The sequence below is a fragment of the Sparus aurata genome, chromosome 14 (assembly GCF_900880675.1).
Source record: "Sparus aurata chromosome 14, fSpaAur1.1, whole genome shotgun sequence".
NCBI classification, from domain to species: Eukaryota; Metazoa; Chordata; class Actinopteri; order Spariformes; family Sparidae; genus Sparus; species Sparus aurata.
In genome coordinates, this window is record NC_044200.1 from 20,595,584 (window position 1) to 20,611,115 (window position 15,532).

The following is a 15,532-nucleotide window of genomic DNA, read 5'->3' on the forward strand; positions in this document are numbered from 1 at the left end:
AGTGGAAGAGTCCAGTCATGGTTAATTGGTAGCACAGTATATAAGGCGCCATTTTACCATCTGTCGGTGTTGCTGGTTAAACCTATGACGCTCACCATACTTTCGTCTGTTGCCTGATATCTGAGTGCAGTGAATAAAGAAAATGTAAAATTGGAAAACCTGACCATCTCCTCGACTTTTCTTCGGCATCATCCAGCCGCTCACCGGTCGCCCTTTCACAAGTGGTGTCAGAAGTGGGGGCCCACACCAAAAAAAAAAAAAAAAACCATGATGACAAGAAAAGGAAAGACGGATGGACAGCAGGAACCAGATGATGGAGCGTGCACATCAGCTGACACAGGTCCTGGGCCAGAGTCTACAGCAGAAGAGAAGCTGGAAGAACTGACAGATCTGCTGAAAAATCTTGTTCGATCTCAGGCTGTAAAAGAACAAAAGATGGAGAAAGAGTCTGCTCGGCAAGAACAGCGATGGAAAAGCATGCAACATCAATTTTCACAAATACAGCAGCAAGTAAACCTGATGGGAGAAGAAAATAGATATGAGTATGGAAACCAAGCTGATGATGATGGTGATGGTGACGACGATTATGACGATGATGATGAAGTGCTAGGTGAGATGACCAGCCAAAATTTCAGGCCAGGGAGAGCATTCCTAGCCCACAGGGAGCCCAAACTGCTTCCGTTGTCCGCAGAGGATGACATTGAACATTTTCTGACTACATTTGAAAGAATGGCCTATGTTTGTCGCTGGCCCAAAGATGGATGGGCCGTGCGCCTTGTTCCCTTACTCACTGGCAAAGCTCGTAGTGCCTATGTTCTGATGGACATTAAAGACTCTGAAAACTACGATAAAGTTAAAGGGGCGATTCTGACAAAATACGAGATAACTCCAGATACCTACCGAAGACGATTCCGGTCCCTGAAGATTGATCCAGGTGAGACTCCACGAGAACTGTATGTTCGGCTGAAAGATTTGTTCTCCAAATGGGTGAAGCCAGAAAAATCAACTGTAAAGGAAATATCAGAGACTATTATCCTGGAACAGTTCCTGAGGATGGTCCATCCAGAGCTGGAGATATGGATAAAAGAACATGACGCCAAGACAGCAGAGGATGCAGCTCGCCTAGCAGAGGTCTTCATGTCGGCCAGAAGAGGGAGCCGGAAGGCCACGTTCGGCTGGGAGAACCACCAGACCTATCCAAGTAAGTCCTATGGGGGTGAACAGGGGTCTGGTCAGCCACAAAGTAGGGGTTTCCCTAGTAGTAGGCAGTTTACTCCTCAAGCCCCAAGCAATGTTAAAAAGCCCCCACCCAGATCTGTCAAACAGGAAGTCAGGTGCTACCACTGTAATGGCTTAGGCCACACTAAACAATTTTGCCCAACCATTAATCACACTAAGCCAGCTCTCCTGTGTTCAGTTCCAAGGCCAGTGAGAGTAGACACTGTGAGTAAGGCAGGCAGAACAGCACCAGTCCTGATAAATGGTCAGCGGGAGATAGCCTTGCTGGATACAGCATGCTATCAGACAGTGGTTGTGTCCAGTTTGGTGCCCAGAGAAAAGTGGAGTGAGGACAGGTCAAGGATAGGATGCATTCATGGAGATGAACATGTTTACCCCACAGCTGAGGTCTATCTGACAGCAGGAGGCCAGACGTTTCTTCTGTCTGTAGCTTTAGCGCCAACACTGCCATATCCAGTTGTTCTAGGCAACGACGTGCCCACTCTCTATGATCTGGTGCAGCAGGCAGATTGTGAGAGGGACATGAGGGCTGATGAGGTTCAGAGGTCACAGGCAGAGTATGAGTCTGACAGGTGTGGAGATGAGGCTGAGAGTTCAGACACAGTCAAACCCTGTAATGTCACCACAAGAGCACAGAGGATAAAGGGAGACCTCAGGGAGTTGCCTTTTTTTGGGGAAGACTGGGAGGCAGGCCAGGTAAAACCATCAAAGCCAAAAGCACAAAGAAGGAGGGAAAAGTTGCTCGGTGCCCCTAGGAAAGAATCTGAAGGCCCAACCGAACCCCCTGGTATGCCAGAATTTGACTTTCCCCCAGATTTAGGGATGTTGCAAAAACAGGACTCCACACTGAAACAGTGGTTCGACAAGGTGACTGAGGTTGAAGGGGTTAAGCAGGGTAACTCAAGCTGGCTACATGAGGCTACCTATGTGATTAAACAGGGACTGCTGTATCAGCGGAAGGGAAAGACTGAGGTTTTAGCACTTCCACAACAGTTCAGGCATAAAGTCATGGAGCTTGGTCATTCTATCCCATGGGCCGGTCACATGGCTTTCCAGAAGACCCTGAATAGAATTGGAGGTCGGTTTGTTTGGCCAGGGATGTATAGCCAAGTTTCCCAGTTCTGCAGTTCTTGTGAAACATGCCAGCTCACCTCGGCTAAAGGAGTAGCACGTGCCCAGCTGCAGTCTTTACCAATCATAGACACCCCTTTTGAGAGAATAGGCATGGACATTGTGGGACCCTTAGAGAGAAGCTCCTCAGGTCATTGCTACATATTAGTCATGTGTGACTATGCAACCCGGTACCCTGAAGCTTTTCCTCTCAAATCCATCAAGGCCAGACAGGTAGCAAACTGCCTCTTACAGTTGTTTTCCAGGGTCGGCATCCCTAAGGAGGTCCTCACAGATTGTGGGACAAATTTTTTGTCAAAACTATTGCGGCAGGTGTATCAAGTGTTAGGAGTGAAGGGCATTAAGACCACCCCTTACCACCCCCAGACGGACGGTCTGGTTGAACGCTACAACCAAACACTGAAAAGCATGCTACGCAAGTTTGTCTCACATACAGGTGCTGATTGGGACCAGTGGCTGCCATACCTGTTGTTTGCCTACCGGGAAGTTCCCCAAGCATCAACAGGATTTTCACCTTTTGAACTGTTGTATGGCCGCCAAGTGAGGGGGCCGTTGGACCTGCTAAAAGACTACTGGGAAAGCCCAAAGCCAGAAAGAGACAATGTGGTGGCATATGTTGTCAAAATGAGAGAGAAACTGGAGGAAATGACAGCACTGGTACAGGAGAACATGAGGTCGGCTCAGCAAAACCAGAAGGCCTGGTATGATCGGAAGGCCAGGGAGAGGGTCTTCAATCCTGGCCAAAAGGTGCTGTTACTGCTGCCAACCAGTGACAGCAAGTTGCTGACAAAATGGCATGGGCCATATGAAGTCTCCAAAAAAGTGGGTAATGTGACTTATGAACTGTATATGCCAGAAAAGCGGAAAAAGTACCAGAACTTCCATGTCAATCTGCTTAAAGAGTTCCAGGTTCGGCCGGAGCCTGTGGTCCAACAGTTGTTTGTGCGGGCTGTTCAGGATGAGGACACAAATGAGAAATTTTTTCCAACAAACACTGCTGCGGCAGAACCCCTTGAGGTTGATGTGTCACATCTGTCTCCCACACAGCAGGCAGAGGTCAAGCCCCTACTTGACCCAGAACTTTTCAAAGAAACACCAGGATTCACCTCTTTGGTCCAGCATAAGATTCGGCTGATGGAAAATGTTCCAGTCCGCCAAAAGAGCTACAGGATCCCTGAGCGATTGATTCCTGTTCTGCAGAAGGAGATCAAGCTGATGTTGGAGCTGGGGATAATCGAGGTCTCCTGCAGTGAGTGGTGTAGTCCTATTGTGCTGGTGCCAAAGAAAGATGGATCTCTTAGATTCTGCATTGACTTCAGATACCTGAATGCAGTTTCCAGTTTTGACCCCTACCCCATGCCCCGAATAGACGATCTGGTGGAGAGAGTGGGCAGAGCTCAGTACATCACAACGCTGGACCTGAGCAAAGGCTACTGGCAGTTAGCCTTGGCACCAGAGGTTAGGGAACTGACTGCTTTCAAGACCCCTTTTGGGATGTATCAGTTCAAGGTCATGCCATTCGGGCTCCAGGGGGCGCCAGCCACATTCCAAAGACTGATGGACCACGTGCTGAGGGATGTTGGTGACTTTTCGGCAGCATATTTGGATGACGTGGTTGTTTTCAGCCAGTCTTGGGAGGAGCACAGGTTCCACCTACAACAAGTTCTACAGAGAATCCAAGCAGCTGGCCTGACAATCAACCCTCACAAGTGTGCTGTGGCCCAAAGAGAAGTAGCGTACCTGGGTTACATCATTGGTTTCGGGAAGATTAAGCCACAACTGGGGAAGGTGGAGGCCATCCATTCTTTCCCAGTCCCCACCACTAAGAGAAAGGTTAAAAGTTTCCTGGGCCTGGTGGGTTGGTACAGGAAGTTTGTGCCTCACTTTGCAGACAGGTCGGTGGCATTGAATGACCTGACCAAAGCCTCAGCACCCAACAAAGTGCGATGGACAGAGGAGTGTGACAGAGCCTTCCAAGACCTCAAAGATGCCGTCTGCACTCAATCGGTGCTCCACAGTCCAGACTTCGACAAGCCATTCACCCTGCAGACAGATGCTTCTGGAGTGGGCCTGGGAGCGGTGCTGCTGCAGGAGGTGGAGGGAGAGAACAGACCTGTGGTGTTCTTGAGTCGGAAACTGCTGGACAGGGAGAGAAGATACTCGACGGTGGAGAAGGAGTGCTTGGCGATGAAGTGGGCAATCGACACCCTCAGATACTATCTGCTGGGAAGACATTTTTTCTTGGAGACTGACCACCGAGCTTTGCAGTGGCTGCATCGCATGAGGGATGCCAACATGCGTATTGCTGGGTGGTACCTGGCCCTGCAGCCGTACGACTTCACTGTTCATTATAGGTCAGGGAAGTCCAATGTGGTGGCAGACTGTCTGTCGAGAATGTCTGAGGACTGAGGTACTGTTCTCCTTCGGGAGAGGGGGGAGGAAATGTAACGAAGTGCATTTCGTTACTTGTACATTTTGCACATGTGGGTAATTATGTTCTTTTGCACAATAACTCGGAAGGTACAGTAATGACGGCACTTTGCACTTTAGTCACGATAGCACTTTATTTGCCAAGTTTGCACAGTACATTTTGCACATTGCGTATTTGCACAGTTCATACAGATATTTACAGTACTCTTTTATTGAATAGTTGAGTTATTTATTAGACCTTGTGACCGCAGGTGATTGCATGTCTTCGGGCAGGTGCGGCACTCGGCAATCGACTCCGCCTGCAAGAGAGTAGAGCGAAGTTGAGCTCCGACGGAAAGACTGTGTGTAATTGAGAGGATAACAGTGTGAAGCATGTGCAGAGTTTATTGGTAAATATGTGTGGTGCAATAGCGGGTGGTATAAGTGTGAATGCTGTACGAGTACGAAGTTGTTTGTGTTAACACTTACCTGTCCGGTCCTGTGTCTGCTCCAGGGTGCGCGGCCAAAAGATTCCCCCGGGGGCACAGGCACCGTGATAAACGTTCCGGGAGAGACCAAGTGGCCGGATAGGAAGGGGGGGGGGGGGGGGATTTCAAATGTTTGGTGGTTCTGTTATTTATTGTAAATGTATTTTATAGATTTATTGGCAGGGGCACATCAGGAACAGAAGAGGGGTGAAGCGTTTGTGCTAAAGGTAAAAGGGGAAAGTGTCACTTGGTTGAATAGCCATTTGGGCAGATGTAAATTTACCTCAGTAGTGGAAGAGTCCAGTCATGGTTAATTGGTAGCACAGTATATAAGGCGCCATTTTACCATCTGTCGGTGTTGCTGGTTAAACCTATGACGCTCACCATACTTTCGTCTGTTGCCTGATATCTGAGTGCAGTGAATAAAGAAAATGTAAAATTGGAAAACCTGACCATCTCCTCGACTTTTCTTCGGCATCATCCAGCCGCTCACCGGTCGCCCTTTCACAACATGAGATTGTAATATTAGCTACATGTCAGTACTGAACATGAATGTTCACTTGTGAATGCTATAATTTTGAATCAAATAATTACTTAATAACCTTCAGATTAAATTTATAAGTGAGTTTATAAGTGAGAAATATATTGTTAATAGTTTTAAAATAAAAATGTCTCCCTCTGGGCTCCCAGCAGTGAGCTGCAGTCAGAATCCACTGGTCACTGATCAGAGAGCCACCACACAATGAAGTGTGGGTAGTATTATCCCAGATAAGTTTCACATGGTACAAACACTCAGTGTTTCTACAGTTATGACCATAAATTGTTCACTTCTGCAGAACCAGCATGGTGCAAAAAAGACACCTGAGAGAGAAAGTCGACATTAAATGGCTTCTCTGGAAAATAAACTAATGATGAATGTGATTATGTGAAATGAAATTAGTGATTAGGAAAACAGAAAGACTGGCAATGTGCCCAAAGTACAAAACAGAGGAGTGTTTGTCACTGTCAGACATTACTTCTGCATCTATCAGATTGACTTCCCCAACTGATCTGGAATTCAGCTGCCAGGATATAAATCGACATCAGAGGAAGAAACCACAGTCACAAGCTGTGTCTCAATTCAGGGTCTGCACACTTCGAGTGCGCATTTGAAGTGCGATTACGTCACTATTCCGCAGCGAAGGGTGACCCAATTCAAAGTGTTCTCATAATGCACACAACAAATGCACACTCCTTTTACCTGTTTTTTGAGTGTGCACCGCTACTACACTTCGTGGTCTCACATATCTCAAAATTCATCGCGCGACCGAAGAGAAGAAATAAATAAATACATAATGGCGACCTCAAGTGGCGCAGATCTCGTATTTAAATGTAAGTATTGGGTTTATACTCGGTTTTTACTCCTTTGAACATCTAACGCCAGATACGTTAAACTTAAAGGGACATTAAAACCTCCACATTTCAGTTAAAATACGTTGGTAATGCTCAGCTTGATCCCTTTGGAAGTAAAGCCTTAAAAGCCTTCACTTTCAAACGTAACGACTATCTTTACTTCATGTACATAAATGGACCAAGATGAACAGATTTAGATCAGGCTGCTTTATTTCAGACCGTAACACTGTAAAGTCTAGTTGAACATTAGAATTGAATAAAGAGCTAAGTTTAGGATTATCCTCGATAATTAGGATATTATTATCCTCGATGATGATTATATATTTTTTGCTGTATTAGATCTCTTTTGTCTGTTGACGTAACACAAAACGTGTTTTACATTTCATTCTGTTTAGGGAGCAAACAGAGAGGAGGAAGAGGAGGAGGGAGGATGAAGGAGGACACGAGGCTGCAGAGACGATGGAGAGGCTCTTCTCTGCTCCAGAGGACAATCCTTACATTATAGCTGTTGTTATTTAGTTAATGTATGGGTTCTTTTTATATTATTTGTTCATAATTGTTCATTTTATATAATTCATTAAATAAAATATTGTTGTAATGTTCTATTGTTACACGTTGTCTATTCCATTCAGTATTTACAGCTTAAGTACAATTTATAACAGCAAACGGCATCAAGTGCTACTTTTCAGGGACAACAAGGGATTGAATGTTTTCTTTTATTATGAAGGTCTTAACATTTACAACTATTTACAAAATTACAGAATAAATAACTATTTACAGATTATTATTAACTATTAACAAAAAGAATTATTATTGAAAACAATATTAAAACAGTAACAGATGATGTACAGTAACAGGCTGAGCAGGAGTCCCTGCAGTGCTGCTGGGCTGGATGGTGTCAGTGGGACATCATCTGGGTCGGTACTCAGGGTGTTTGGGGGTCCAGTCTCCTCTGTCCACCACATCGTCCGTCAACTGGGTCTGCAGTTCTGACTCGATCCACGGCTGCCAGGTCATTAAGAATGTTTTAAGAAAGAGGCAATTTCAATTATAATAATAATGATAAATCACTACAACAAACAAAACTATCTACCAAACACTTTAAATAGGAATAACACCTTTAAAATTTAAATAAAGCATTAATGTAATGTATCGGTATGTTAATGAGCCCAAACTGTTAGCTAGCTAATAATGATAATATTGACAACATTACTGTGGGTTCAATAACAGGTTTACCTCTCCAAGGTCCTCTCAGCTGGAGATAAACCAGAGCCGCTTCTCCTCTTCCTCCACAAGCAGAAGGATTAAAAAGGAAATCAGGAATTCCTGAAGCTCAAACAGATCTGACAGTCAAACTTTACTCTTCTTGTCACTTTCGAGGACCTGGGCTGCAGAAATAGTGACGTACGAGTAGAGGCGGGAACACCTGGTGACGCAACCAGGAAATGCTGCAAAGGGTAGACCGTCAGGCTACACAACAGGCTGAGGCGGCCTGCAGGGCGCACCTAAGTAAACTCGCTTGGTGAGACCGCAAAGGGCGGGTCCCTGAAGTGTGCAGACCCTGAATTGAGACACGGCTACAGTGTCACTGCATTGGCTTCATATTGAGATTGAGGAGTCACGTGCTGATTTGGGTTGATCTGGGCGGGGTCTGAGCCGGTCGGCCATGATGGTAGGAGACGCTATCGGTTGTCAGGGGCAACGCCTGCAGAACTTCACAGAGGCGCGACTAAACAGTCCAGAGCTCTTTAATTTCTGCGCATTTATTATTTCGGCGGGACAGAGACGGATCTACGAATATGAGAAAGAAAAGGAAGAAAGTAAAGCAATGCAAAAAGATAAGGCGAAAGAAAAGGGACCTTACAGGAACAAGCTCACACCAAGCGCATAACAGCGGTATTTGGAGTAGCTCTCGGACATCCAAAATATCGACCCATACGAGCTCCCTGCAGCGTGATGGCACAGAGACCTGGATCATTTACCTCCATGCACATACATGGACATCGTCAGTTACCTTGTTTTTGGTGTAAGTTACTACACAATGCAGGAGTTTAAAAGCCACAAGTCTTTGGAAAGTTACGAGACTTTCTGCTGCGGCTGGGTGCAGGATTTGGCCATCTACAAGCCCCGGGGTGGTGAAAACAGCGTTGTACCGGCAAAAAGACATTTTTAGAGAATGTACCTGTGTGAAAATGTAGAGAACACACTCTCATCGACTGGGGGTTGCGATCGAAAGTAAGGTCCTTTCTTCTTATTGCAGCCAACCAAGCAATCCGGCGTCTACTCGTCAGGTCAGAGACTTGCTTTCCTTATGCTGTGTCCATTTCGGCAACCTAAACTGTATCCCATTGTTCCTATGTTTTCCATATGAATCGTGTGAGGTACTGAATCAGTTTTTAACGCAGCAGTGACTTCCAGGCATGGTAAAACAGTGCGGAATTGTAAAAACCTCCACTACTACAGAGTTAAGAACACACGTAAACAATCGTGTTTTGCCGCCGGCATCCTGCCATCATGGCGGAGAGGGGGAAGATCCCGCGAGATCGAGGGAGGGGCTTTGTACCATGACGACAACTCCTCACTCTCAATACCGTATTGACCCGAATATAGGACGACCCTGATTATAAGGCAACCCCTCTTTTCAAGACTAATCTTCAGAAAAATACTCTGATAACCACAATGTGTTTCTCAGTAACAAACTCACATACCCTCCTGTCAATCTCTTGGAAGCGGCCGCTTAGAGGACCACGATAAGCTTTTCTCTTACTGTTAGCGTTTTCAGACGGTCTTTTTGGACCCGCCATCTTCGGACGTTACACTCCGTAACTCCATATTTCTTGGCTGGCTGACAGTTGTTTGGCGCCACCGCTTCATTGTTCACCATTATCTTAAAATCAGCATCATAGCTCCGCCTCAGATGTCTGTTAACTTGCCCCACTTTTGATCCACTTTGCTCCGTAAAATCACCGCGTCTCTCCATTTTTCATCTCCTGTCTCTTCTTCTCCGCTGTGATTGACAGATAACCCATCCACGTCTCTACAATAAGCTGGCGCCCTCTGCCGTTGCGGTCGCGTAACGACCCAGACAACTATCAGCATGTGTCAATTAGACCCCTATTATAAGACGACCCCACTTTTTCCACATCATTTTCATCGAAAAAAAACTCGTCCTATATTTGGGTACTTTTTCACACCAGAATATAACAGATTTCTGAACCACATGTGTCAATATCTCTGAAAGATTCACTCAACATCAAACTACCACGTTTAAAAAACACACACAATTCATTCATAATGCATTTGGCTTCATTTACATTTTCACACCAGAATATTATAGATATCTGAACCACTTATGTCAGCATGTCTGAAGGATTCGCTCAACATCACACAACCACGTTTAAAAAACACACATAATTCTATCTGAAGGCATATCAAAGTAGCAGCAGAAGGATCGTGAACTCACCGGCCAACAGCAAAAGAAGAAGACTTCCTGTCATGCCACCCATCTTTCTCGATACCTGCTGTCCTGGTGCAACAGGGGCGACTTTCACACTAAATCTGTTCACACTGTCCTGCTGTCACTCGAGCCACCAATCACTTCACAGTACAACCTCATTGGCTGCAGAGGTTTGCTCTTATGCAAATTTCTCATCGAACGTTCCTGTCTTTGTCTCACATGGAGTAATGACACCTACAGACTATTTTGTGCGACATCTAGAGCAGCCTACAATAAACTGATGACTAATGAATTAAAAATGTTTCAGCAATAAAGTCACACTTATGAGCCTTTGTGACTCTGCTTAATGAAAATAAAGAAATTGAAGGGAAAATTAATTTCTCAGTAAAAACACAAAGTCTGTAGGTTAATAAACACAGTTGAACTGGATGGTCACCTGTCAAATTTTGATAAATAACACCAAACAATAATTGGCTTTAAAAAAATCACTTTTGAGAGCGGGATAAAATATTAAAAACTCATATTTGAACTTAGTTCAAATTTTAAATTATTATTTGATTATTATACCTCATGAATTTACATCAAAACACACGTTGAGTGCTGTAGTGAATTTAATTTGCAGAACATGAATATGAACATTTGATTTACCATCAAGGGAACGTTCTCTGAGGGTTACTCAAAATATCTTTAGAGAACCTTTAGGAGAAGTTCTCTGACAGTTTTATAAAAGTTATAAGAAAATAATAAATGAATAAATAAATAAATTAAAATCTCTACAAAAAGCTTCCAGAAGGTTCTTTTACAGTTAAAAAGGGAATAAACTTTAGGAACGCCCTCTGGTGGTTCTTTAAATGTTTTTGTAAGAAAAGCAAAACCCTTTGAGGAACTTTTGAACCTGAAATACATTTAATCAGACACTTTTACTCAGGTACTATTTGTATGCGTGACTTTGTCTTTAACCACAGTAATATTTTAACATATATCTTAAGTTTTACTCCAGTATGACAGGAGCACTTTGTCCCACTCTGCCTGTGCCTACCGCCGGTCATACTCACCCAGCCAGCAGGGTCTTTGCCCGGACGGTCCTTCTCTCTCCAGCCGGGACCGACAGCCTCCACCCCGGGTCCTTCCTCCGCTGTGCTCCGCCCTCTCTGGAGAATCCTCCTCCTCCTCTTCTCTTCTCTTCTCTTTTCTGTTTTTCATTTTTAACCACTATGTAGTTTTGGAGATGAAATCCAAGAATTGTAAAATTTACAAAAATAATGAGTTTTTCTTTTGTTTGTTTGTTTTTTCCATGACTAAATTTTAATGAGCTGTTAAATTTGGGAAAACACTGTTTGAAGCTATAAAGGTGGCAGGGTCCACCACTTATAAACAAAGTAATACAGTACGAAACCGTGTCGTCCTTTGATGTCAGTTTGTTTATTCTGTTTATTTAGTCATAAAAAAATCAAGTTAATCAAGATATTTCTCTTTCGATCAGAATTTCTTTCACAAAACTACATAGTTCACCTTTACAAAATAATATGTTGAGGGTAAAATACTTTGCATATTAGTGAACATTTTATTTTTATTAAAATAGAAAAAGGTTTAATATCAGCACAATATTTCAGTATGACTCCTTGTAGAATGAAATGTTTACACTTAGTGTGATGTAACAGGAAACAGAGAGGTTGGTGAACTAACAGCCAACAATAGATGAAAAATGCTGCAAAACCCCAATCAGCTATGATGTATGTCAGGATTAAAGTTCATATTTGTCCTAAAAGTTTGTGTTTATTCACTGTTTTATCCCTGCAGCACAATGCTTCAGTTGACTGACAAGAGAATCATCAGCTATGAATTAAATGCATCATTAATCTACACCTTTTATTAAACGTAATTAATTTCTTGCAGTGTCTGTTGATTCAGTCAGTCAGTACACTGCAAACAAAACCCAAATGATTTAATGATTGAAGTCTGTTAGTCTCAGAGCTTCAAACCTTTAGATTTCTAAAGATACTTGAAAACAGAAGAAGAAAAAGATAAAACACAAGTTGAGCTTTTTTTATTTTATCTCAACCAGTTATTGTTTATAGTTTAACTCTTTATATTACACAGTTCCTAAATGTATCCTGATAAGTTTTTGAGACATTCCCTCAAAACCACACATGGTGGCGCTACAGGAAAAGTCAGGAGATCACCAGAGTCATCAGGATTCATTTCTCCAGCACCACAACTGTCAAACATGTAAGTTTTGTAGTTTGATAACAGATTTGTTTCATATCTGTCTCTGTCAGCAGGAGGATGGAGACAGCAGCGAGTCTGTGCAGCTGAACTCCTCCCAGTCTGATCGATGGGTGCTGGGATAAACAGACGCCAGCGGAGAGAAAGAAGAGAGTTAAATAAAGGAGGAGCAGTCAGTCAGTGACACTGTCACTGCCCTCCTCCTCATGTGTCCTTTGCCTCCCTTCACTGTGGGGGCACCACTACAGATCCCAGTGTTAACTGGTTGCCACTCGGATGCTGGCAGAAACTGGACAATGGCTTTTACTCCTCGACTGTAGAACACACAGGAAACGCAGCGCTGCTTTAACGCCATGATGCTCCAGGGAGGCAACAGGAAGAGAAAACTTGCTTTTAATGTTTTTTGTATGTTTTGTATTTTTATTTGGTATTTTCTGTTCAGAGTCATGTATTTATATTGATGTCATAATGATGAACCTTTATTAAAGTCCTATTTGACTTTTTCTTTGAACCATTCTGATTATTTTCATTTATACTCAATAATTTTTAGATTTGAACAGTTGGTCCAATAAAACAAGCATTGTGAAGGTGTCGCTCTGGGTAACTGTGAAGGTATTTCTCAATATTTTTCACTAGAAACCAAACAATCAGTTATTACAGAAAATAATCAGCATTCACAGGATGTTTTGGAGGAGAGGACAGAGGCAGAGCTGTGACTCTTTATAATAACTCAACAAGATTATTGAAGCAACAGGACCTGCTGAACCTCTGCTAGTCAGCTGAGTTTAGAAATAGAGCTGATGACTTCTATATTTTAAACAAACTCCAGCTCAGTGCAGATCACACTGCTCTGCTGTCTGTAGGACTCACAGGTCACATGACTGCAATTGTCAATATGAGCAGATTTATTGTGATTTTCATCTTCTTCAGCACCTTTTCTGTACCGAGTTGGCGACCATGTTGGTGTTGGTGATGTGTGCTGAGTGAGATGATGTAGTTCACCGAGAGGTTTAACACAAAACTAGATGATTCGTTACTTTCTTTATAACAAACAGCAACTTTATTGAGTTGAGAAATGATCTGTTAAATTGACAGACATCAGATGTGTTTCATGAGCACAGAGCAAGAGTTTCTGTGCAGATGTGACACTGAACAGAGACAATGATCAACAAGGTAACGGTTGCAAGTCATCTTTATTTGACATCATTGTTACCTCATGACATCACTGTAAGGACAGTCGTGTTACGCATTGTTATCAGTGTGGTTAAAAGGAAGAGCAGACATTATTATAGCTTTGTAGTTTTTCCATTTAAGGACTGTAATAAAAGGTCAAATCCATTTGATTTACATACAAGACGTTTGTACAAGTCTTTTTTTTAACAGCAAGAATCTCAGTAATTAACTTCTGTGACTCGGACACGACTAATGATAGTTGAACATTTAATGTAAACCAATCAATTGTAAATGCATCAACTTCATATTTAGAGTAACTCAACAGTATGACATTTCTGTTAAATGATGTGATAGCTCACAATTAATCACATTCAAAACAATCCTTTATTTTGTCAACAGTGCTTTTTGGTGGTTTAATATGTGTGATACGTGTGATCCACGGCATGTATCCACAGACGTCCATGAATTCAACTTCTTCAGTACAGGTTAAGTTACCACCTCTAGCAATGACACCATAAAGCCTGTCTTTGTAAACGACTCCTCCACCAGAGTCGCCCTGTGAAAGACATGTTTATATTGTTTGTTACAGACTTTTGAAATAATTATTAGCTGTTTAATAAAGTATAAAAACTTGTAATGACTGTTGAAATGATATAAGGTTAGAAGCCAGTCCTACTCACCAAACATGCATCCACTGGCTTTTTCCTGTCATCAATTTTGCCACAGAACATATGTTCATATCGTCCACGGACCACTTCATTCACCATTTAATTTTTTTTCTGTTCCAACTTCTTTAATTAATGTTTTGTTTTTTGTTGTTGTTGTTGCGGGAAGCACTTTGCAACAGTGTAAGTGCTATATAATAATAATTATCATTATTATCATTAACAATGTTTTCTTTGTTGTCTTTCTTTGTCTGGTTGCAGTGAGATTCATGCCAGTCCACAGTAAACACCTGATTGAAGACTGCTGGTGAATTTTCAAGCAGGAATGATGACAACACCTGCACAAAGTTCCAGTTTCCTTAACATTGTAACATGTCTGTATGAGACTCTGTCCCACCTGTCTTCAGTCAAGTCTGGACCCAATGACTCAAACACCAGTCTTGTCAAGGCTAATTAGAGGTAAGCTATGGTTCATGTCAGTGTAGCAAATGAGTAGATGCAAGCACTCAAACTACACTCAATCGATCTCCCTCAAGTGAACGGTGCCAACAGCTTCATACAAACATACAGTAGAAAAAAAAATCAGTATTATGGACAGGATTCAGGATTTAGGCTGCAATTCGACAAGGGTGAAACAAATACTGATGATCACTTAGTCCTGAAAAGTGACTGTTTCTACTTTTCACACTAATACAATAAAATAAATGAAATACTCCTGATGACCTGCAAAACTATATTCCAGAGTGCTGGTTTCATTCTATGTATAGCTCATTGGAGCTCAGTTTAACAGCAGAAGGCTGACTTTATCTCTGTAGGCATCATGCTCAGGCACTGCATCAATCTAACCTTTGCTTTGTTTCTTTTTTCTGGCTGCAGAGAGGATCATGCCAGTCTACAGTGGACACCAGATGGACAACACATGAGTCTTCAAGCAGAACTGGTGACTGCTGAATGCTTTAAGTTCCAGTTTCTTGAACACCATCTCCATGTTAAGAGCCCTCTTCAGCCAAGTCTGGACTCAGTGACTCATTAGTGTTGATCAACACAGGGCAAGTGGCTCCTTTTTTCATGACGTTTATTTCTTCTACCATGGACTATCCTTCATATGTATGGACACACACTGTCTTTTGAAGATGTCAACACTGCCTTGTGAGTATACTGGACAAGTTATGTTTTCCAAAGAGAATGTGTATATGCAAAGAGAGGTTCTTTAAGTTTATCAATTATAGTCTGTACTTTGGTTTACAATGGGCTTAATTGGCTATTTCCTTTATAATTTACCATTTGCATTTGCTGACTGTAAAATCTACGCCAACAAACTGTAATTCCATGTGTGTTGTACCATATTTGTT

General features: G+C 42.7%; 1 protein-coding gene across 1 annotated transcript in view; it reads right to left on the bottom strand.

Annotated features, from left to right (window-relative positions):
- Positions 1 to 15,532, bottom strand: part of LOC115595229 (anionic trypsin-2-like) — a 46,179-nt gene that overhangs the window by 24,323 nt on the left and 6,324 nt on the right. The gene's annotated exons all lie outside the window — the stretch shown is intronic.